Genomic DNA, 23,894 nt, shown 5'->3' with positions numbered 1-23,894 from the left:
TGCTCTACCACTGAGCTATGGCCTTCCTTTAATTCTTGTTTTTCAAATAGTGCAGTGCTGAAATCAGTCCTCCAAGTTCTCAGAATCTCCCCCCCCCCGTCTCATTTTGTCTCATTCTCAGGCCACTTCAGGATGTCTCTAGAATTTTGGTGGGCATGGGGCTTTGAGCTCACTTTAATGTTGTGCCAGGTGGAGGGTGTTGAGTATGTGCTTCTTTACAGTAAACAATTCTCCACCACCCTACAGCCTCACTGACTGTCCACACTTCCTGAGCTGAAAGAAACCCATGTAGTTTGTGAAGGGTACTGGGAGCTGTCAGAAGATCCCTATTCCCCTCACAGAGCTACAGTTCCCAAAGTTCTCTGCGAAGAGGAACTGATTGTTAAACCACTTGGGGAATTGTGGCTCTGTGAGGAGAACAGGAGTCTCCCAACAACTCGCAGCACCCATCACAAACTGCAGGATTTTCTGGAGGAAGCCATGTCTGTTTAAAGTGGAATAATAGTGGAATAAATGTATGGGGCCTAGGTTTTCCTGGTCTTATGTCCAAACTCTGTTCATTACACCACACTGGGTGTCACAAACCTCACAAATATAGAGCCTGGAGCTTGGTCCAAGATACTCTACTGTCTTCTACAGCCAGCAGAGCCATTCTTCAGAGTTAGCACCCCCCCAATTATTTCATCCTCCCCACACTTCTTATACCATTCCCAAACTTCTTTTAAAATGTATTGTCATGAGAGGAGAGGGAGTTGATGCATTTATGAAGCTTCACATACACCAAACCCAGAAGGTAGTGTCATTATTCCCCCACTAGATATTCCCTTGTTATCTACCTGTGCCATAGCAGCCTGTTCTCATTGACAAACTGAGATTACTACTGTTGCTAATATACCTCCATCAATGTACATGGCTTCTCTCCTTCACAAGAACTCTCCTGCCTAGTTTTGGACACATGCTTCCAGGAGAAACATTGTGTGAACCAGCAGCACAGAGATTCAGCTAGCAGCCATTTCTGATTGTGATGCTGTGGGAGGGGAAGGCCACCAGGATTGCAAAAGTGGCAACTGGAAGTTATCAATGTACTGGAGGGTAGGGTTGCCAGGTCCATGGCCTGAGACAGATCCTGTATCTTTAGGAGAAGAGAAGGTCAGCCAAGTGCAGGTGTTCTTGCAACTCTGTAATGGGAAACACCACAAGGTGGAATTCTCCCTCCCCCCTCCACAACTTTTAAAGATACAGAAGACCTCTTGGAGGCCGGGCCTGGCAATCAAGAGGTCTTCTGTATCTTTAAAGGTTGTGGAAGGGGGAGGGAACATAAGAACATAAGAAGAGCCTGCTGGATCAGGCCAGTGGCCCATCTAGTCCGGCATCCTGTTCTCACAGTGGCCAACCAGGTGCCTGGGGGAAGCCCGCAAGCAGGACTCAAGTGCAAGGGAGAATTCCACCTTGTGATTTTTCCCATTACTGAGTTGCAAGAACACCTGCACTTGGCTGACTTTCTCTTCTCCTAAAGATACAGGATCAGTCTCAGGCCAAGAACCTGGCAACCCTACAGAGGGTCACAGTTTATGTTTATCATTCAAGGGCACACACGATGCCAATGACAGCTCAGGGCTATTCCTGTGGGTTGTAGTTCATGTGGGTAGAGCACAGAGATACTGGATACATTCAATTCAGTTCACATTTAAAAGTGAACCTACTTAATTTGCAAAACAACTGAAACACCGCAATCCTTTGAAATTTGCACTTCTCTGAATTTTGCAGTGCAGTTCTCTATTCAAGTAATGTGTACACAGATGCATATACTAGGGTAAAGTGAGCTTTGAGTTAGATGAACCAATAGTCTGGTTCACTATAAAGCAGTTTCTGTGTCCCTCGATGCATGAGAAATTGTTCTTTTTTTTTTAAAAAAAAAGGCTTTTGAGTCATTCCACAGAGCCCTTTTATTTTGTTTGTACAGTTCTTTTGAATAACCTGAGTGGCATGCCCTGAGCCAAACTGTGGCCATGTTAGAGTTAGCAGTTAGTAAATGCAAGGCTCATTCTTCAGTTAATATCCCCAGCCCCTCAATTGTTATTAAATAAATATCCACATAAGGAATAGTGGGCTCTATTCTGCTGAAGGATGTGCAGTGCTGATGACAGTAGAGCCCCTGGCCAGATGTATAAATGTATGTTCTGTTTTGGCATAGTTATATAGGGGATTTGATCATAAAGCTTCCAGGCTTCCCTTAGATTGCTGTCAAATTTCAGGCAGAAAGACAAAGGGCTTTTCATTGAGAGAGAAATCTCATAGTCAAAGGATCTAAGCTATTAGAAAGATTTATAAATGAAATCGAAGTCTTCATTTGGACCTGGAAACAAATTGGAAACAAATGCTATTTCAAAGCACTGGTATAAAGGTATTTTGCCAATACGCAAACTTGAACAGCAAACTCATGATGTGCAAGCTGAGTACTGAGTGTCTTTAATGTTATCCAAGAGCCACATATTGATCAATTCATTCAAAGAAGCCAAATATAGTTATGTAAGAAGCGGTTCAGATTATTTGCTCATCTAACCCAGTATTATCTTTTCCTGTCTTCCCAATCTGGTGCCCTCCTGGACTCCAACTCCCATCAGCCTCAGCCAGCAGTGACCAATGGTCAGTAAGGATGGGAGTTATTGTTCAGAACATCTGGGGGGCATCAGGTTGGAGGAGGCTGATCAACTCAAACTGGCAGCAGCCCTATCAGGCAGGGTGTGTGTGTTCCATCACCTGCTTCTTGAGATGCCAAGAACTGAACCTGGAATCTTCTGCATAAAATTTATGTGCTCTGCCACTGAGCTATGGTCTCTTCCTATAGCATGTAAGCATTTGCATCTGGGAAGAAAACACCATGGAGAGGGAAAGGTATTAACTGCAGTCATTTGGTTCCAATACACACATGGAACTCCAGACATTCAGAAGTGTCCATGTTACTTCTGGCTCTGTGAGTGGCAAAACACTCTGCATGTAGTCTGTGTTTGACAGGAGGGCTTGGCCACTATCATGGACAATGGGCCATCATGCGCTACTGCGGCTTTTCCATTGCCTTCTGTGAGAAAGTGCAGCCAGTTTTGCGATCCAAAAAAGATTAGCTCAAAGGTGTTTTAAACATATCTTTTAGTTCATATGTGGCTTCTACCAGTTGCACATAGATCTTCTGTGTACAGATCTTGCTTTTCCTTCATGACCACAAATATGTCTGGGATGCTTCTACTATTACCATTTCACTAAGGATTTCTTATCAGAATACGTTCTAAATTGCATTTTCTTTTTTTAAAAAAACCTCTTACATTTATATCATGCCTTTCTTCCATCATGGAACCCAAGGCAGCACGCATGTGGTTCTCAGGTAGTCCCCCATACAGACAGTGGCCAGACCCAGATCTGCATAACTTCAGCAGTGTGGTGATCTCATCAGCCTTCATACCATACCCTAGGACTTTTTACTGCATTTTTCCTTTCAGTGTAGATTTCTGTGAAGTTAGTCAAAAAGATGTTATTAACATCTTACCTAGCATTTATGCCCACAGGGTTATAATAGCACCACATTTGTGATGCCGAACATAAGCCACAATCCAGAGAATGAGTCTCAGTGGCTTGTTGCATGCCCAGCAGCAATGTTTTGTAAGAGTAGGCTCCCATGGCATTTCTGACTGCTTTTGACATCCACCCAGTGGTTTGGTCTTAGTCAGTGGTTTGGTCTTTTCAACTTTAGCCTCAAGGTGAAAGCGTAACTCATCCCCATGCAAAAATCAGTTATCTTTCAGAATTATTTGAATGCAAAATCAGCCAAGTCTTTAAGAACTCAGTCTAAGGAACTCTGGCCTTACTGAAGGTGCAGAAAAGGGCCATTAAAATGATCAAGAGGCAAGGTACAATGTTTGGGGCCTTTTCATTTAGAAACAAATGTGACAGCAGGGGGACTTGATAGAGGTGCATTCATTTATGCTGGATGTGCAGATGGATGGCGAGATGTTTCCTCCCATAATACTAGAACCCTGAAGCTGTATGATGGAAGATTCAGGACAGATGAAAGGGTACTTCTTCATTCAGTACATAGTTATACAATGGAACTTGTTTCCACGAGGACCTTTTTAATTGACAATACCAGGAACTGAACTCAGGACCTTCTGTATACAAAGCATGTGCTCTGCCATTGAGCTATGGTCCCTTCCTGGTACATAATTAGCCTGTCTTCTCCCAGCCATCCACTTTTCTATTTGTGGGTGTTTATTCAGACATAAAAGCATGCGTCTGTGTGCACATGTACACCTACACACAATCACTCGGTGATGCAGCTCCGTGGTCTGCAGACTGAACAATTTCTATGTGATGAGCTATTTATATTTTTAAAAAAAGATCTCAGAGAGGTTGTGGTACACAGTGGTTTACCACATTTCAAAGGGCCTAGAGTATGTACTATTTCCACCAGGCACTCTCCAGACGTACCTCACATATATGAAAGAACATAGTTGCAGAGCAGTCAAGCAGCCTCCCTTGAAGCCACCCGTGCAGTGTATCCACTAAACTTAATTCTGTATCTTAAACAAGATTTTCATTACAGAAACATGATAATCAGAAGCAAATCTATCACTCTCTAGACCTAGACAGTCCTGGATTTTGGTAGGTGAAATCAGGGAATGCAGGGTGTAGTGCCACTCTTACAAAGTCCCTTAAGATTTACTTCTAGCGATGTGATTTCTGTGCAGTCTTGCTGTTTACTTTCCCCAGTGGTGTCTTTTTCCTGCAAAGATGTATTTTCAGGTATCCAAAAATATCTGTTATAAAAGAAGTAAAGAATCCCTTTGGAATGCAAACCTTACATTGACCCCACCCCCAATCTTGGAAGAGAATGTCCTGCTTATGATGAATGCTCATACCTAGATTTCTTGTTTATTATTATTATTTATTTATTGAATTTATTAGTCACCCATCTGGCTGGCTGTCCAGCCACTCTGGGCGACGTACAACATAGGCATACAATACGTAGGCATTAAAAATCTAAAAACAATGAAGATAAAATCTAACCCACCCCAAAAGCCTGCCTGAAGAGTCAGGTCTTCAAGGGCCGGCAGAAGCTCATCATAGAAGGGGCATGGCGGAGATCATTTGGGAGGGAGTTCCACAGGATGGGGGCTACAATTGGAAAAGCTCTCTCTCTAGTCCTCACCAGTTTGGCTGTTTTGACTGATGGGATGGAGAGGCCTTTTGAGGCTGATCTTGTTGGGCAGCATAGCTGATAATGCTGGAGGCGCTCCTTTAAATAGACTGGGCTGAAACAGTATAGGGTTTTAAAGGTCAAAACCAACACCTTGAATTGGGCCTGGTAAGCAACTGGTAACCAGTGCAACTCTTTTAGCACTGGAGTGATATGATCTCACCAGCGGCTGCCTTTAATCAGGCGAGCCGCCACATTCTGTACCAGTTACAGCTTCCGGACCATTTTCAAGGGTAGCACCACATAGAGCACATTACAGTAGTCTAGGTGAGAGGAGACCAGGGCATGTACCACTGATGGGAGCAAATGATTGGGAAGGTAGGGGTGTAGCCTCCGTATCAGATGGAGTTGATACAGCACTGCCCAGCTCACAGCCGAAACCTGAGCTTCCATGGACAGTTGGGAGTCAAGAATGACCCCGAGACTACGGACCTGGTCTTTCAGGGGCAATTGTACCCCATTGAGCACCAGGTCTAAATCCCCTAACCTTTCCTTGTCTCCCACGAACAGTACCTCGGTTTTGTCAGGGTTCAGCTTCAGCTTGTTCCTTCCCATCCAGACACTCACTGATTCCAGGCACTTGGATAGGGTTTCTACAGCCAACCTCGGTGAAGATTTAAATGAGAGATAGAGCTGCGTGTCATCCGCATATTGGTGACACTGCAGCCCAAATCTCCTGATGATAGTCCCCAGCGGCTTTATATAGATGTTAAATAGCATCGGGGAGAGGATGGAGCCCTGTGGCACCCCACAAGTGAGAGGCCAAGGGTCCAAAACCTCATTCCCCAATGCTACCAACAACATCATAAAATATCTATTTTTTCCTAGGTTTATCAAAACAGAATAAACTGGTGTAGATTTCCATGCTACAGTTTGTTTGGAAAGAAGTCCACTGGATTCCTAGCAACAGCAGCAGCTGAAGTAACATTTTTCACAGAAGTCCAGGAGTTATTCTTTATAGTTCAATGTTTGTCAGGAACATGAGAACCTTAAATGGCTTCATCCCTGCATATGCCTGCTTCCTAAGATCAGGAGAGGCCCTTCTCTGTGTCCCGCCTAGAATGGAGGTACAGTTAATGACAAGAGACAAGAACTTTTCAGTGGCTTCACCAATACTGTGAACACTTGTCCCATGAAGTCTGGACAATCTTCTCTCTAGTCATCTTTTTACAATTGCTAAAGGAGTCTTTATTCTAGCAGGCTTTTGCTGCCAGGGTCATTTTTACCTGTGATGTCTGCCATTGTTGCTTTTAGATGGATTTTTCACATCTTATGTATCTTTATTGTAATAGCTACAGTAGACAGACACACACACACATATATTTGGAAATTTAAAAGTGTTGTAAGCTGCTAGTCCATAGGTATCTACCTCTGGGAGGCTTGCACTAGTACAGCATGAATGTGAGTAAGATGACGATGGATGTATCCCTACTTTTTAGTGTTGATCCCATTCAGCCTCACAACCACAACCCTATGAGGTAGCAGGTAAGAGAAGGCAATTTCCCCTATCACCACTTTCACAGCTGAACAGAGTTTTGAGTCTAGTTGAGGCATGGAGAATGTGAATAGAGATAAGGTTTTCTCCTTTTTTCATAACACTGGAACTCACTGTCATCCAGTGAAGCTGAATGTTAGAGGATTCAGGACAGACAAAAGAAAGTACTTCTTCACACAGCAAATAATCAAACTATGGAATCCAATCCCTAAAGAGGCAGCAACGGCCACCAGCGTGGATGGCTTTAAAAGAAGATTAGACAAATTCATGGAGCATAAGGCTATCAATAGCTACTAGCCATGATAGCTGTGCTCTGCCTCCACGGTCGGAGGCAGTATGCTTCTGAGTACTAGTTGCTGGAAACCACAGGAGGGGAGAGTGTTCTTGTGCTTAGGTCCTGTTTGCAGGCTTCTCATGGGCATCTGGCTGGCCACTGTGAGAACAGGATGCTGGATTAGATGGGCCACTGGCCTGATCCAGCAGGCTTTTCCTATGAACTAACATAAGAATGTTAGTTCATTCCCAACACACTGGTCCTTTAAGAAAATGTAAATATCCCTAAAGAATAACGTATTACTCAAAGAAAGCCATCTCTCTCTCTCTCTCTCTCTCTCTCTCTCTCAGATATTGAATAGCATGCCTGCTGGGTTTTACATGGGAAGGCAATCACTCCCTCCATTTGGGCATATTTCTAAACCATGTGTGGTGGCATTGTGTCTGTGTGCTGTGCTAGTACTGCGTTTTGATCACATCCTGATCCATGCAGAAGAATTACATTAAAAATCATATTTCGTGTATGTGAAGGGAATATTTCTGTATATCAATGCCCATACACAAATGCATACACTTCATACAAATATGCCATACAACCACCCATAAAAAATCACTCTAAAATGCACAATCAAATGGCAGATTTGGAAGCAAATCTAAAACTCTGGTTAACAAGACATTCAGTGAAGCCTGCTGAACCTTTATAAAATACAAATTAACAGGAGTGTATCTGAATTGTTAAAATGAACATTGCCTTTCAAATTGGTTTGTGACTATTTCCTTATTATCATAAACTGAGGAAACCTATTGTTACAGCTCCACCTAGTGGAAAGACAGATTGATTGCAATAGAAAAGGAAAAGCCCAGTGAAGTGCCAAAAAAACCAAGACCAAAGCATCTTTGGGGAAGAAGAAATGCAAAAGATAAGCAAAGAAAGAACCCAACAGCAACATTTCCCTTAATCTAAATTGTTACAGGATAACAGGCATGAGCCCCTCCCTCCATTTCATATTCAGTATCTGGATTTTATGCTTCATTTCCCCCCCTCACATGTACAAAAAGTGTGCATGTGTGGGAGTTTTCTAAAATTCATACAAAGGTTCCTTATTAAGGGGAGGATAATTCTAGACAGTCAATATTTTCAGTAATTAGTCTTCAACCCTGAATGGGTTATAACAGTAAACTAGGAATGCTGAAGCTGCAGACCGATATCAATGTATCTGGGAGTAACTCCCTTGGACACAGTGGGCTTTACTTTGGAATAAAAACATAGAGGATTGTCCCGTCAATCTGTGATTTGTAAACTATGTCATAATTAATTATATGAAAGTACAATGCCCATGGATGAAGGAGTTGTCAATACAATATATCCTTTTCGTCCCTCATTCGGTTTCACATAGCTATGTTCTTGCGGGGGGACAGGAATACTCAGAAATATTATTTTGAACACTATGCATTCCCAAAGTGCAGCCATGTAGATCTCTTGCTGAAAATCAACGGATTCCTGGAGTACCTTAAAGAACATTTCCACAGCATGTGTTTTAGTACACAAGAGTCTACTTTGTCAGACACAACTTTCTGAAATATACATTAGGGACACAACAGTGGTATATGGTACACAACAGGAAGGAATATCCAAAAGGGAGGGGTGGTTTGGCTTGCAATTATTATAGCATACTTGCAGGCTTCTGTATTCATGAGGGGATCATCCCAAGTTGGAATAGGAAAAAGTTTAACTATCTAGGAGATGTTGACAAGTAAAATACAGCCCCCAGCTTGAATTTTAACAGCAGCCTCAAACACTCCAGTTTCATGAGAACATTACATCTGACCATCAGATATTCATTACCTTGCAGAAATTATTCTGCCTTAACACTGCTATCATGGCTTAGGACAAGCACTCAAGTCCAAGTTTTGATTATGATGGGGTTATGCACTGTTCACTATTCAGTACCTGGAGATGGTTCATTGGGGGGAGGAGAGCCTTCCAAGTTCCATACACACATATAGAGAATGTGGGGAAGAAGTTGCTAGACCGGCTGCTTGTTCACGAGTAGCTCGACATATAATCAGCCAGATTGGACTGCAAGCAGGGGTGGGCAAGAAATTCAATTCAGTTGACATTTCAAGCCGAATCTATCAAATTTGCACTTTCTGAAACAATGTGAGAGCCAAACACAGCCATCTTTCAAAATCTGCACTTGTTTGAATTTTGCAATGCAGTTTGCCAACCAACCAGTGTTTACAAAAATGCATACATTAGAGGAAATTGTGCATAAAAATGAATGTATGAGTGAAAATAACACAGAGAAATGTATAAAATAATGAGAAATTGCTTGCAAAACTGTGTGCACATTAGTCAAAACTGCCTACAAAAATGTGTTGATTAGGAGAAATTTGCACTAAGTGCTGGAAATTTTTCATCAGGATTTTTTTTTAAAAAAAATGCAAATTGCTTCAGAAATGTGAAGAACTGAGTTTAAGATTGGAAAAATGAGAAACAAAAAGAACCGAAATGGACAGATCTTTCCATCCCTAGCTGCAAGTGGGGAAATGTGGGGCTGATGAAAGTCTGCAAATCTCCGGTCTTTTCATGGAAAGAGAGGCAGAGGCAGCCTTTTGAAGGAGGAGAAGGAACTAGTGCGGAGTGGTAAACTGGGTTACTGCTTTGTCCCGCTTTGATGGTGATGTCAGGTGATTTACAAGTAGGCACAGAGAAGAGATTTGATTTTGTTTGCACTGTAATAAGAAACTAACCAGTCTCATTATGTATCCTGAAACACAGCTATCTTTTGAAACTTGCACTCCTCTGAATTTTGTGGTGCAGCTTTCCAACAATGCGTACAATAAGGGGGAAATATCCATAAAAATGCATGTATTCGTGAAAATAACATACAAAAGTGCCTTATATCAGGGGAAATGAATCAATACTGCATACAAAAACATGTTCATATTTTGCACTAAATCAATGAGTTTTCATAAGAATTTTTTTAAATGCAAATTACTGTGGAAATGTGGAGAATTGAATTGAAGACTGGAAGAAAAGTAGAGAACTGAAATTGACAGACTTGTCCATCCCAGTTGACAGGTGGGTGACCTGTGGAAATGGGAGTAGCTCAACAGCTCACCTGCAAACCACATACTGTCCCCTCCACTCCCTCCTCTAGGTTCACCCCATTTTTTTTATGAATTCAAAGCCTTCCACCTTTTTTAGTAATTGGGCTAGTAAAGGGCAACCACTTGCTTCCTGAATACAAAATGAAATGAACTACCCGAGTCTTCATGGGGTGTGTGTGTTCAATTTAATACCTGAGCAGGCTGGTTCTTTTCCACTTCATCCACTCAGCTGCTCTCCCTTGCCTTGCCCAAGACAAATTTAACTAGGAAAGAGAAAAGGGACAGGTGATAGAAGACAGAAAATGAATTGCATAAGATGGAGTGTGTGTATGCCCCATTTTGAGTCAGGGTGATCTCAAAGAGGGGCTCGAATTGGAGCCGTTCTTATGCTTTAAATGATCAGACCCATTAACACTAGACAGGGCTACAAAAAATGATGGTTGGGTTTTTAAGGACCCATGGATATTGCACATTTTGAAAAGAACACCCGAAGATAAGAACATAAGAAGAGCGTGCTGGATTAGGGCAGTGGCCCGTCTAGTCCAGCATCCTGTTCTCACAGTGGCCAACCAGATGCCCATGAGAATCCTGCAAGCAGGACCTTAACCCCCCCCCCCAGTTTCCAGCAACTGGTATTCAGGAACATACTGCCTCTGAATGTGGTGGTAGAACATAGCCATTGTGGCCAGTAGCCACTGACAACCTTATCCTCCATGGATTTGTCTATTCCTCTTTTAAAGCCATCCAAGTTGGTGGCCATTGCTACTTGTGGGAGCAAATTCCATAGTTTAACTGAGCATTGTGTGAAGAAGTGCTTCCTTTTGTCTGTCCTGAATCGTCCAACATTCAGCTTCATTGGATATTCATGAGTTCTAGTGTTATGACAGAGGGAGAAAAACTTATCTCTGTCAACTCTCTCCATGCCATGCATGACTGTATAAACTTCTATCATAAGATCAGCATATAACTCATTATTGTGTGCTGTCATTGGTTTGGTTTTGTGGTTTTGCTTTAAGATGTTAAAGGAAATTGTAGTTTTCATTGTGGCATTTTTGTAACCTGCCCTGAGACAATTTGGTAAAGGGCGGGCTATAAGTAGAAATACATAATACCAATCACTGGTGTTACAAGACTCAATGTCTCCCTGACCATGTGCTGACAGCCTAGGGTCAAGATGACAAAGCATGAGAGATCATAGAATCATAGAATAGTAGTGTTGGAAGGGGCCTATAAGGCCATCAAGTCCAACCCCCTGCTCAATGCAGGAATCCAAATCAAAGCATTCCCGACAGATGGCTGTCCAGCTGCCTCTTGAATGCCTCCAGTGTCGGAGAGCACACTACCTCTCTAGGTAATTGGTTCCATTGTCGTATGGCTCTAACAGTTAGGAAGTTTTTCCTGATGTCCAGTTAAAATCTGGCTTCCTGCAACTTGAGCCCATTATTCCGTGTCCTGCACTCTGGGATGATTGAGAAGAGATCCCGGCCCTCCTCTGTGTGACAACCTTTCATGTACTTGAAGAGTGCTATCATATCTCCCCTCAGTCTTCTCTTCTTCAGGCTAAACATGCCCAGTTCTTTCAGTCTCTCCTCATAGGGCTGGGTTTCTAGTCCCCTGATCATCCTTGTTGCCCTCCTCTGAACCTGTTCCAGTTTGTCTGCATCCTTCCTGAAGTGCGGAGACCAGTACTGGACGCAGTATTCAAGATGAGGCCTAATCAGTACTGAATAGAGAAGAACTAATACTTCATGTGATTTGGAAATTATACTTCTGTTAATGCAGCCTAATATAGGCCTTCTCTCAATCCCACTGACAAAAACAGCTAAATTGGCGGGAACTAGAGAGAGGGCATTCTCAGTGGCGGCCCCCACTCTTTGGAACTCCCTCCCACAAGATCTATGGCACGCCTCTTCTCTAAATACATTTCGTAAAGCCTTAAAGACCTGGCTCTTTCAACAGGCCTTTGGGACTTCCGGGGAGGGTTAACTGTTATGATCAAATGCCTTCTACCCTGCATTATTATTATTACTGCTGTATTGTTTTATTTTTATTATTGTATTTATTGTATTGTATCTTAATTCCTTCATGTACGTCGCCTAGAGTGGTCATTGGCCAGATAGGCAACATATAAATTAAATTTATTATTATTATTATTATTATTTGCCTTTTTTGCAGCCACATCACACTGTTGGCTCATATTCAGCTTGTGATCAACGACAATTCCAAGATCCTTCTCACATGTCATATGGCTGAGCCAAGTATCCCCCATCTTCTCACTGTGCATTTGGTTTTTTTTCCCTAAGTGTAGAACTTTGCATTTATCCCTGTTGAATTTCATTCTGTTGTTTTCAGCCCAATGCTCCAGCCTATCAAGGTCCCTTTGAATTTTCTTTCTGTCTTCCACAGTATTAGCTATGCCCCCCAATTTTGTATCATCTGAAAATTTGATAAGCATGCTCTGTACCTCCTCATCCAAGTCATTAATAAAAATGGAGGTTTTACAGTAACTGATCCCCTGATAGGTGCGGGAAACAGTAGAAGAGCCTGGGCAGAAGACAGCATATTTGGGGTAAGACGACAGAGGATAGGTAAGATGATAGGTGTGGGCAGGGAAAGATAACTTTGTATCTACCTGGAGCAACGTGATGCATCTGATACCATAGCCCCATTCCTTTCTCTTTTTCTCTCCTTGCTCTGAACTTCTAGACTGGCCATCTAGCAGTCAGAACACCTATACTTAGTAAGTATATCCCCTCCCCCAGAGTGTGTGTTAATATGTGTGTATGTGTTAAAGTTTGTGTAAGAGAGTGCATTGATTTTCTGAACCGTGCTTAACAAATGCAGTGGACTTACTTTCCCCACCCATATAAGAGTGCTGCTGCTGCTGCTATTTAGAGGTTGGGCTTTATGCACAACAGGAGATGGCTGATTGGCATGTTGGCTGTTGATCAGAAACTGTTTCTCCATTTTCATTTTCATTTTTATCGACTTGTCTGTCCTTATCTCTCTTCCTTTTCCCATCGCCTACCAATCATCCTGTCCCTACTTGCCAGGGAGAGCCTTGTTTTTGGTTCTTGTTCCTGGTCCAGAGTTTGCTTTCAGGGCGAGGGCTTTCACAGATATGGTGCCCAAGTTTGCAAATTTCCTTCCCACGGAGGCTCAGCTGATGCAAGCATTGTTATCATTTAGGCACCAGGTGAACTCCTTTTTATTTACCCAGGCATTTTATGTGCTGTTACTGAACTTTTATCTGCCACTTTAATTTGTGGTCTGTTTTATTCCGTATTATTTAAAATTGTGGTTTTGTCTGTTTGTTTTGTTCTTGTATTGTCGAAAGCAGCACTGGATTCAATTTTGATGAAGGGCATATAAAAATATTTTAAAGGAATACATTTTGGGGATGCCTTTAAATACGTTTTCAACATGTGCATCCCAGCATACATTCGCACTCTCTGCCTCTCACTCACTCACTCTGTCTCTGTCTCTCTCTCACACACATACACCTGCCTGTCCACATAAAAAATGACAGAGCTGAATATACAGTATTTCAGTCTTGTGTATTTTACAATTAGTACAATCAGATCTATTGTGAGATTAAACATTCTGTTAAAACGTTCTTAAGTTTAAGAGGGCCAAAAATCAGGGCATAAATTTATAAATAGATAAAAAAATATGAACAAATAATTTCAATGGAACTGTTACATCAGTTTAATAACGTACCTGCTTCAAAAATGGAAACCAAGTGCACTCAGCATACAACAAAGCCTGTTGTACTCAGCCTGTAACAAAGATGATTAAGTATGCAAAGGTGAGTTGAATATGGACCTCCAGCTAAGCTGGCTGAGTCCTGGCTCAGCCAGGCTACATAGGCATAAGTACCTCATCCCGGTTTAGCTGGAGGTCTGCCAGGGAAGCCCATCCCGGCATAAGGGGAACCGGCAGAAGCCAGTGGAAGACCTGCCAAAGGGGCATTCCGGGGGTGTATCAGAGGAGAGGGAATTATACGAGGGGAATTATGCAATATCCAGGTGGCTCCCTCCCATGGCCCTCCATCATGGCAGCCCATACATTGGGAAAAGGGGTGGTGGAAGGAAAGATAAAATTTTTCTTTCCTTCCACAGCCCCTGCTGGCACAGCCAGTGTCCTCCCCTCCAAAAGGACTCCAAGCAGTAGCTGGATGTGGCAGCCCCTTCTGCCAGCTCCACCTCTGCTGGCTTCACTCCCGCCGGCCTCCCTCAAGTTGGATTGCTCTGTCTGAGACAACATGATCACTATGGAAGGAGCACATTTGCTTTTTCTTGCTCTGGACAATAAGAACCCAACCCGGTAGGTTCAAATTCAAGGGAAGGAGATTTTGCTAAACATAGGAAAGAACTTTCCTATGGTAAGAGCTGTTTGACAGTGGAAGAGATTGCCTTGGAAGATGGTGGGCTCTGCTTTGTTAAATGATTTTAAGCAGGACTGGATGATTACCTATCAGGGATGTTGCCATAGTGGATTTCTTGCATCATCAGATGGGTTGGACTACATAACCTTTGATGTCCATAACTCTATGAAGCACCTTTAGAAACATGTAATACTGAATGGAGAGGGAGCACTCTAGCGTGAAAATTGGATTCTTAGAAGTCATTCTAGACTGTCATATTTTTATTTGTAAGACTTCAGAAGGCATGCCATTGCTTCTTTCTAAAATAGTTCTTGGACTTAAGGGAGGGAGGAAGCACAAAGCTGAGTAGTGTTGGCACCTGCTCCTTATTTCAAGGAATGGATCCTTATTTAACATTACGTTTTAATCTTATTGAATAAGGAGCCATTACTTGAAACAAGGATTCGGTATTAGGGCTAATACCAGGAGTGGCATCACTGGACATCTGCTGAGGTCCACACTCCTGCAGGGACCAGCTGTCAATCCGTGAAGCCTCCTGGCCCAGCTGCCACTACAGGTTCACCTGCTTTCCTTGAGTGTGCAGGCTGGGACAAGAGCAAGGAGATATAGCAGACTCTATCGCTTGGCAGGTGCTCTTCCTTTGGGTGGTTGTGTGAATCGCAAGCGGGGAGAGCCCAATTGTACTCAATTCCTGCTTGCTAATTTTCCATAAGCATCTGGTTGGCCACTGTGAGAACAGGATGCTGGACTCGATGGGCCTTTGGCCTGATCCAGTAGGGCTCTTATGCTCTTATGACATCAGGAACAGAAGTGAAGAGGAGGTGGGCCAACTCAGCAAGGGACCCCATTGATAGCATCTTGCTCCAATTGCCAGAAGTGCCTATGAGCCTTGGAAAGTTGTTTTCACTCCACTGAGGCTGCATGTTAAGCAGCTACCATCCTATTCTTCCTGTTTAATGGGTGGATTAGCTTCAGACATTAATCTCGCTTGTCTTCATGTGCTGCAGACCATTTAGTGTAGGCTTGCTGTGCAGGCTCTTCCAAAGACTGCTTTGACTAGGTGGCAGCTGGGCAGTCTGACAGGAGGGAAAGAGGAACAGGGAGCATGACAAGGGCTGTAGCTCAGTGATAAAGCATCTGTTTTGATTGCAGAAGATCCCAGGTTCAATCACGGGCATCTCCAGTGATTGAAAAAGACCCCTACCTGAAACTCTGGAGCACGGCTGCCATCACTGTAGATAATACTGAGCTAGACAAACTCAATATAAAGTAGCTTCCTCTCTCTTTAAACTGAAGAAGCAGGTGGGTCATTGCTGGGTACGGGCCATCAGTCATTTTAGTTGACAACTACTTATATACCATTGTTACACTGGTGTATTAAAATGAATAAGAGCATAACAACCACCTTGCTGGATCAGGCCAAAGGCTTATCCTATCCAGCATCCTGTTCTCACAGAGGTCAACCAGATGCCTATGGGAAGCCCACAAGCAGGACACAAAGCACAAGAGCACTCTGAATAGAGTGTGAGGCACAACGCTCACTGGATAGGCTTTGACATGTCCCCTTATCAGCATAACCTTCCTTGCAAAGATGCTATAGGAATAAAATAGAAGAAATCCATGTAAGCTGCTATAGCTTTTTAAAGGAAGACTCAGGATGTAAATGTGGCAAATAGAGATGTGAAGGCCCCCGGGTGAAAAAAACAGGAATTTTTTGGGGGGAAACATCCCTCTCCCTGTTTTTCCCCCAAGCTTCCCCCCCCCGAAAAAACAGGAAAAATGGTTTTCTCCCAATTTTTTCTGTTTTTTTTTTCCTGAGCCTTTACATGTCTACTGGCAAATAATACATAAAGTCCCAAAGTAATCATTTTTAAATTCTTATTGATTTCGATGGTAAAGGTTTAATAATGTGCTTAACTATTCCATGGAAATTAATGGGACTTAACAATGCTTAATTTGAGCTGGCTTGTGCCCTCAATATACAAGCCACCAAGTAATAACATCCAACACAGTAGACACACTCTGATAATTCAGTTCCATTGCCATTGATATAGAGCAATAAATTATCCTGTGTTCACATACATATATATAGAATGCATCTGTCAAAAATATTTCTAGAAATCAGCAGATCTACAGTTCTCAGCTTGAAAACTGCCATTTTTCCTTTGCCTGTCTCGTCTCTCTTGGAAGAAAAAAAATCCTAAATATAAAAAGAGCATTTGCTGTTGTCTTTCTACTAAAGCTTTTAAATTTAAGAAATAATAGATGCCTGTCTAGACAACCCTAAAATTGTTTTAGTTACTGATGTATGGATGACTGATAAATGTCATCTTTTTCTGCCTGCAGTGCATTTTGCATCCAGTCTACTGACATTTGTCTATAGCTGACCTGATACTGCATTTTCTCGTTTGCATGAAGCATTTAAAATTTTACCACTCTGGAACTTCAGGATTCAGTGTGCAGAAAAGGAGCTCCTCATTTCTTTTTCTTTTTTTCTGGTAGTCATGCGAGCGGGAAAGATTTGTGCAAAGACCCCAAATAATGCAATGCATTGCATAACATTCCAGGTGAAATAGCAATGAATTCCCTAGCTTTACTTATTTGTGCCCTTGCATAGATAAAAAGAGAAATGGAAAAGCATGGAAATAATGAACTAATTTCATCAAATATGTATGTGCATTTGAAGACAGTGCTGCAAATGTGTTTTTGGTTTACCACCTTATTACTATAAAATGTGCACTGAAAACTGTAAAAGAAGCCATATTTCTATCCAAAGCTTCAAGGAACAAGAGTGTGACTGTGGCTCTGGAATCTTACACATGTCTGGGATTTTCAGTGCCAGTGTGTGGAACTCTGAAAGCACATGGCTTTTGTACTTTACAAAGAGAGGTTCCATTCGGGTAAAAGTTTGGCAACCAACCAGTGGAAAAAGCAACAACAGTCTGACAATGTATTTTGTGTGCAAAGGTCAGTGGTCCTTAAAGTGGCTTACAGTCAATAGTCAATAAATTCAAAAAGAAAATGCAAATCCATAAAAATATATAACATCCATAATAAAACAGTAACCAGAGACTATAAACATAAATCAGGGAGTCATTAAACCATAGTTTCCAACACTGGTGTTAAAATCTCTAGCCAAATCTACAACAGAATTGGAGAAAGGGCATCAGGTAAGTATTCAGTAATGTGGTTCAGTACCAGCAAAATTTTCTCCTAACAGTGTTCAAGGTGGGATGAAATTTGCCCAGCCAAACCCAAACCACCCCAAAGGACAATAAGAGAACTCAACCAAATGAGTACTCAACTCTAATTTTTAGACTAATCAGGATGGCTTACCCTTCCAATGGACTACCCTTATTTACAGCATAAGCCTATATATATCTGCTCAGAGGTATGCCCCATTAAGTTCAATGGGGCCTGCTCCCAGGTAGGTGTATGCACAATTGTACCCTTAGTGATTTATCTGTCAAGCAAGAACGTGGTTGTATCCGGGAGTTGCTAGTTAGTCTATATTGCAGAAACAGCAGAAGGAGGTTGTCGACTTCCTTTTTGGCAGGGCTACTCATCAGCAGCTTGATGAGTGGCCCCAAAGATTTTCCTTTTTCAACATACAAAGGTAGTGATAGGAGGAACCTTCACCTGCTGGTTTTTTGCTTCTGCTCCAGCTGTTCAAATCATAAGAATCCAAGAGAGAAAGAGAATTGGCAGCCCTAAATAAGACTAAGTATGAAAAGGAATGGCACAAATTGTCTACTGTAGAGCATCTCAATGACTCAGAAGAACGATTGCATAATGCAAAATAATAACACTGGGCAGTTCTACAGGGTACTTTAAATACTTAAAGTGCTTCATGTTAATGATGAGCAAGCTCCCCTTAGCTCAGTTGTGAATTGGCTAAGAAATGTTCAAGTGAGATTATGCACACCCTGAATGTATGAGCTTTCTCAACAAGCATTCAGGAAAAGCTCATCCTTTTGTTAAGAGTTTGGCTTGAAATGTTCATGCATGCCCATACTGATGTTGCTCTGGGCATGCACCTGATCACACTATTCCCTGGGAAGGGTAGTTTGGCCTGATAACCATATGCATGATGAATGTTGCACCAAATACAGAAGCTGCCACACTACCAAAGCTCAGACATTGTCCCAGTTTATCTGAGCACACAGCACTGCATTGTTTTATAACTTACACACCCATTTTAAAAGCTTCATTATTTATTATTATTATTATTATTATTATTATTATTAATAATAATAATAATAATAATAATAATAATAATACCCCACCTTTCGGCCAAAGGCCCTCAAGGTGGCTTACAAGGAAAAATAAACACAGGTATAAAAATACAATATAAAAATACAATAAAAGCAATGCAATTTACAAAAATTAAATAAAATAACAAATAACATTATAATAACAAATAAAATTAAATAACAAATAACATTAACATTATCAGCACCACCTAGAAAGAGGAGGCGGTGTTAGCAGGGGCAGCAGCTCCCGAGAGGCAGAAGGGCGACAGGCATTTGTTACAGCAAAGCTGTTTACTGTTTCAACGTTATCTTCCTCTCTATGTCCTCGGGCTCGCTCAGCTGATGCTCCCCAGGCTTCTGCTGGTGGTGGTGGTGATGGTTTATGTCGGAGGGCAGCTGCGGGAGCTCGGGCTTGGGCTCGGGGACCTGGGCCTTGCTCTGACAGGATCATCTGAGTTGCAGACAATCTTCTCATTCTGAGACAAAAGCTGAACCCAGAGCTCAACAAGCCCGGCATGACAATTGGAATACACATAGCTTCACATCTATCAATTAGAGCAGCCTTTCCCAACCAGTGTGCCTCCAGATGTGGTTGGACCACAACTCCCATCAGCCTCAGCCAGCATTGCCAATGGCTGAGGCTGATGGGAGTTGTGGTCCAACAGCATCTGGAGGCACACCGGTTGGGAAAGGCTGAATTAGAGGTTCATTCATCTAAAGTAAAGGATTCACATTTAAGAATTTTGTGGACTCACCTACCTGATTTGGACACCAGGACTTCTGAACATGCTTGCACAGAATCATTTCTTTTGTGCTTGATTGTGTTTTAATGCTCTATGTTTTTATTGTCTGTTTTCTATGGTTGCGAGCTGCCTTGGGGGCTAGGAACTGAAAGGTGGGGTACAGATGATTTTATAAATAAATATATCACATTTAACATGCTAGACTGGAGAAGAACTTAGGAAACGGTGCTTAATTCCTAATACATCCAGCCTTTATGACATGGACAAATTTGTGTCCCAGATTAGGCAATTACAATTTTCACATCATCACTACTTATGTAACTATCTAACTGACAGCCATGTAAAACAGTCTAGAATTGCAGTTTAGGGGCAGAGGACAAGAGCATGTTATCAAGCCAAAGTTGAATCTGAGTTGAAATTTAAATCCAAGATTTTCAACTTTATTGCTCCTACTCGCTGTCACTGTTACTCACTGCACTACACAAGCATTCATTTGGCATTCTAACAATGATGATTAACTTTTACCAAGTCCTTGTAGATGCCATACATCTATTGTTATTATTATTGTTATTGTTGTTGTTACTACTACTACTACTACTATTTATTTATTATTATTTATTACTAGTATTTATTAGTCACTTTTTTCAACAATAGAACTCAAAGCAACTTACAAAAAGGAAGCAAGAACACAATAATTGAAATAGCTTAAAGCAAACAATTACAAAACAATTTCAAGCAAAATAATACAACCATAATAGAAAAAGTAACAAATAGCAAATATTACAACACAAAAACTATTTCCACACTATAAGTATAACATAACATATTATAGGAGGCTGCATTACACGTCTAATCAATATTGCATAAGTAAAAGAAAATTAAAGCAGTTTCAACTTAGCTACTAGAGCATCCCAACCATGATGTTATACGCAGTCTCATTCTTTCTAACAACAGAAAGTCCCTTTAGTCTCCGCCAGTCTCCATCAGCCGCCACCCTAGCTCTTCCTGGTGGTCTTGTCTCAAGCAGCAGCGTCAAGTGGCATCGAGTGGCCAACAGCGCCGCCGCATCTTCAGGGAAGTCCTGCTGGTGGATCCGCCAAAGCAGAGGAGCTCCTTGGTGGCGCTGGGTAATAGGCGACAAAGACAAGCGTTGGGGGCAGGCCGAGAACCGCCGCTGTCGCTATCTCCCCTCACGTGTTGGAACGGCGTACTTGTGGGTTGGTACTACTACTACTACTACTACTACTACTACTACTACTACTAATAATAATAATAATAATAATAATAATAATAATACTTTCCCCACCCTTCCTCCTAGTAGGAGCCCAGAGCAGCTTATTTATAAATAAGCTTACATGTATACATTATGCAGGTATTTTTGAGGAAGGTGATGGAGATGGAACTGAATCCTGTCAAAAGTAGGGATGCTGCCAAGCCTGATAATTATCTAGACCATAATATGAACTTGCTCCACTTATAATGCTTGGCTGCATTACAAACAGCATCTCCACCCTTAAACACTTTCTAGCCTCTGTTACCTGGAATGTTGCAATAGCATATTTCTGGGTATTGGGGCCCCTTGGAAATCTATTTGTCCCAGGATGCATGAAGCCAGAACTTAGTACCCTTAGGAAACTGAATTTCTTCTTGTGCTCCCCACACCTTTGCAAGTACATATGACACGGACACGAGATAGGGCCTTTTCAGTGGCCGCCCCTAGGCTATGGAACTCCCTTCCGAGTGAGGTGCGATTAGCTCCTTCCTTGCCGTCTTTCCGGCGACAAGTAAAGACTGTTTTATTTCAATGGGCATTTGGGATAGAGAACGACCAAGATTAAATGTCATAGGATTGGTGACTACAGTATATGATTTTATTATTTTAAATTGTCCGCTGATTTTAACGTATGTTTTATAGTTTTTAATTTTTCTCATAGTTTAATTCTATTTTAATTGTATATTTCTGTATGTTTTAATGGTGTTGTTTTTAGTTGTAAGCCGCTCTGAGTCCTATTGGAAAATGGGCGGGGTAGAAATAAAGTTTATTATTATTATTATTATTATTATTGTTGTTGTTGTTGTTGTTGTTGTTATTGTTATTATTGTTGTTATTGTTATTATTATTAATATTATTATTATTTCTCAGGAGACCAGTGGCTGAGATGCTTGTGGGAGTCAAAGGATTATGTGGGGCTGGTGCTTGCTTGCAGGGTTGTGGGCAAAGAATTCAGACCTCGTTATTTATTTTATTTATTTTATTTCATTTCTAAACCGCCCATAGCGAGTAGCTCTCTGGGCAGTGAACAAAACAAGATTAAAATACAATATTACAATAAAATTACAATAAAATCAGCAACAAGTTAAACAAAAAACATTAAATGAAACACATTGAACATTAAAATGCCTGGGAGTATAGCCAGGTCTTAACCTGGCACCTAAAAGAAAGTACCGAAGGCGCCAGGCGTATCTCCTCAGGTAGGCTGTTCCACAGTTCGGAGGCCACCACAGAAAAGGCCCTAGATCTAATAACAATCCTCCGGGCATCCTGATGAGTTGGTACCCGGAGGAGGGCCTTGGATACTGAACGAAGTGAACGGGTAGGTTCATAGCGGGAGAAGCGTTCCACAAGGTATTGTGGTCCCACACCGTATAAGGCTTTATAGGTCAAAACCAGCACCTTGAATCTGGCTCGGAAACAAATAGGCAGCCAGTGCAGGCGGGCCAGGACAGGTGTTATATGCGCAGACCAGCGGGTCCTCGTCAACAACCTGGCTGCCGCATTTTGCACTAGCTGAAGTTTCCGGTCTTCAAGGGCAGCCCTACGTAGAGCGCATTACAGTAGTCCAGTCTAGAGGTTACCAGAGCGTGAACAACTGAGGCGAGATCGTCACTGTCCAGATAGGGGCGTAGTTGGGCTACTAAGCAAAGATGGTAAAATGCATTCCGTGCCACCGAGGCCACTTGAGCCTCAAGCGACAAGGAAGGGTCAGAAAGGACCCCCAAACTACGAACCTGTTCCTTCAAGGGGAGTGTAACCCCATCTAGAACAGGATGAACATCCACCATCTGGGCAGGTAAAGAGCTCACCAACAGTGTCTCAGTCTTGTCTGGATTAAGTTTCAGTTTATTAGCTCTCATCCAGTCCATTATCGCGGTCAGGCAACGGTTCAGCACATCAACAGCCTCACCTGAAGAAGGTGAAAAGGAGAAGTAGAGTTGCGTGTCATCAGCGTACTGATGGCAACGCACTCCAAAACTCCTGATGACCGCACCCAGAGGCTGCATGTAGATGTTAAAGAGCATGGGGGACAAGACCGACCCCTGAGGGACTCCACAATGGAGAGTCCAGGGTGTCGAGCAATGTTCCCCAAGCACTACCTTCTGGCGACGATCCATTAAGTAGGAGCAGAGCCACTGCCAAGCAGTGCCCCCAACTCCCAACTCCGCGAGCCTCCCCAGAAGGATACCATGGTCGATGGTATCAAACGCCGCTGAGAGATCAAGGAGAATCAACAGAGTCACACTCCCCCTGTCCCTCTCCCGACAAAGGTCATCATACAGGGCGACCAAGGCTGTTTCAGTGCCAAAACCGGGCCTAAAACCGGATTGAAACGGATCCAGATAATCGGTTTCATCCAAGAGCGCCTGGAGCTGGCCGGCGACCACCCGCTCCAAGACCTTGCCCAAAAAAGGGACATTCGCCACCGGTCTATAGTTGTTCAAAATATCTGGGTCCAAAGAAGGTTTCTTTAAAAGAGGTCTCACTACTGCCTCCTTGAGACTACCAGGGACTACTCCCTCTCTCAAGGAGGCATTTATCACCTCTTTGGCCCAGCCGGTGGTTACAGCCCTGCCGGCCTTCACCAGCCAAGATGGGCAAGGATCAAGGGCAGACGTGGTCGCCCGCACCATTCCAAGCACCTTGTCCACTTCCTCGAGCTGCACCAACTGAAATTCATCCAACAATGGAGGACAAGACCGCACTCTGGACACTTCAATGGAGTCATCTGTCATAACATCAGAGTCTAAGTCCCGACAGATGCAAGCAATCTTGTCCTGGAAGTGCTCCGCAAATTCGTTGCAGTGGGCTTCCGATGTTTCCTTAGTATCAGGAGGGCCAGAATGTAAAAGTCCTCGTACCACCCTAAAAAGCTCCGCTGGGCGGCAAAGAGATGATCTGATGGTGGCAGCAAAATATGACTTTTTTGCCGCCCTAACCGCTTTTACATACAACTTAGTGGAAGCACTCACCAAAGAATGACTACATCCTTCAGGAGTTCACCTCCACCTGCACTCTAGCCTCCTTCTCCCTTGCTTCATCACTCTCAGCTCCGGGGTATACCACGGTGCTGTTTCAGTTCTGCACCGAAGGGGGCGCGTGGGA

Source organism: Rhineura floridana, chromosome 1 (assembly GCF_030035675.1).
Source record: "Rhineura floridana isolate rRhiFlo1 chromosome 1, rRhiFlo1.hap2, whole genome shotgun sequence".
Taxonomy (NCBI): Eukaryota; Metazoa; Chordata; class Lepidosauria; order Squamata; family Rhineuridae; genus Rhineura; species Rhineura floridana.
Note: the sequence above shows the minus strand (reverse complement) of the source record.